This window comes from Triticum urartu, chromosome 2A (assembly GCF_056163025.1).
Source record: "Triticum urartu cultivar PI428250 chromosome 2A, HENAU_Tu73, whole genome shotgun sequence".
Lineage (NCBI taxonomy): Eukaryota > Viridiplantae > Streptophyta > Magnoliopsida > Poales > Poaceae > Triticum > Triticum urartu.
In genome coordinates this window covers 695,770,384-695,772,512 of record NC_141874.1, presented here as the reverse complement: position 1 = coordinate 695,772,512, position 2,129 = coordinate 695,770,384, and positions in this window count along the sequence as shown.

Here is a 2,129-nt window from a genome sequence, read left to right as displayed (position 1 = left end):
CTTTTTGACCAAACTTTTTTCCTATTTAGAGCGAAACATGGCCCACAGCGATGAGGCTGGTGGTTCGGCGGCAAGCAATTCTGGGAGCTGTCCCAGGAGATGGAGGAACAACCTCAACGCCATGAGGACGCCGCGGAAGACACCGATCCTGATTACACAACCCCTAGTGGCGTTGGGGATGACACCACTGATGGTGCCGCCGAGGATGCCACCACTGATGATGGCGGCGCACACACAGAGGAGGGAGCGTTGGAGGAACCGGATGAAGACCAGTTTGATCGCGATGATGCTCATCATGATGACCACAGCTCTCTTCTATGTGATGGTAGTTTAGATGATCGATATCGACTTGTAATGTGAAGGCAAACTCGATACTCGCGGTCTTGAGACTTGTAATGTTTTATCTTTGTTCGGTATTTTGAATTCGGAGACTAATATGATGAATTGTATTCGAAGACTAATCTTTTATTGTATTCGATGAATCTGATGTTGCTGTGTGCTGATGTCTATATTCTGTCCAATAATATATTTTGTAACCTGTGCAAAAATCAGAAAAGCGAAAAAAAATAAAACCTAATATTCATACTAATGGCGCACCACACAAGAAACTAATGGCGCACTGTGATCATCACACTAATGGCGCATTAACTGCTGGTGCGCCATTAGAATGCCAAAGCACATGGGTACATATGGCCCCCTGGGAGGCATTCTAATGGCGCACTGCAGGCGATACTAATGGCGCACTACGTGATGCGCCATTAGAACACCAGATACTAATGGCGCACCGGTGGTGCACCATTAGAATTTAATTCTAATGGCGTGATGCCAGTGGCGCACCAGTAGTGCGCCATTAGAAGGCAAATTCGGTGCGCCACTAGCATGCCTTTTCCTAGTAGTGTAGTACTCATAAGAATAAGCAGAATAGTTCTTGGTCTTATGAACATGGTGGTTTGATGAACCGCGCTCATATTCATAGGCCTGAGTATGGCTTCCTTGCAAAACATTTGTGTTAGTGCGACTGAGGTGAGTCCTCTGTCTGTATGAAGCCTTTGGACCGTATGAAGCCTGTGGTCTGGGGTTTATCTTCTTCACCTGTGGTGTCATGATGACATTCACAGGAAGATTCTACAAACACCTTTTTGGCACCCAGATCTTCTTCACAGGCGGTCCATTCCTGCAGTTAGTACCAATATACCTGGCAAACACTTCACCATTCTGATTCTTAAACAGTTTATAGTTTGCATCAAAGGATTCATCAATAACGATGGGATTAGCACAAGTGAAGCCAGATAGGGTGGATGGATCCGCTGAGGGTTCCTTTGCAGCAACCCATGTGGTTTTGGGGTACTGCTCAGGTTTCCAGTAAAAGCCATCAGCATTCATTTTTCTTTCGAACCCAACACCCTCTTTCCTAGCGTTTCGGTTCAGGATCTGCCTTTTGAGGACATCACATAGTGTCTGATGCCCTTTGAGACTTTTGTACATCCCTGTTTCAAGCAATGTCTTCAACCTAGCATTCTCATCAGCAATAGCAGTGGTATCCTCAGCGGAGGGGTTAGTTACCACATCAACAGTTGAAGATATTGCAATAGTAGCAGCAGTAGAACATTCAGCAACAGAGGTAGCGTTGTCACGCTCAATGCATTTAAGACATGGTGGTTCAAATCCTTCCTGAGCGGAACTGATCTGTTTGGCGCAAAGTGACTCGTTTTCCTTTTGAAGATCTTCATGAGCCGCTCTCAATTTCTCAAGATCTTGCTTCCTTTGAAGATAATCATAGGAAAGGCTTTCATGAGTTGTTGGGAGCATTTCATGACGACTTTCAAGTTCCTCATACTTAACATGAAGATTTTTTATGTCTTCAATTAAGGACTGAGATCGAGTCATTTCAGCATCTAGCAAATCATCGCTTTTGTCTAACAGTTTTTGAATATGTTCCATAGCTTTCTGTTGTTCAGTTGCAATTTTAGCAAGTGTTTTGTAGCTGGGTTTGGAATCACAATCAGAGTGATCTTCACTAGATGTTTGATATTGAGTAGTGCATGTGTTTACCTTGGCACCGCGTGCCATGAAGCAGTAGGTAGGAGCGGAGTAGTCCTTGTCATTTGCATCGGTGTCGGTGATGAAGT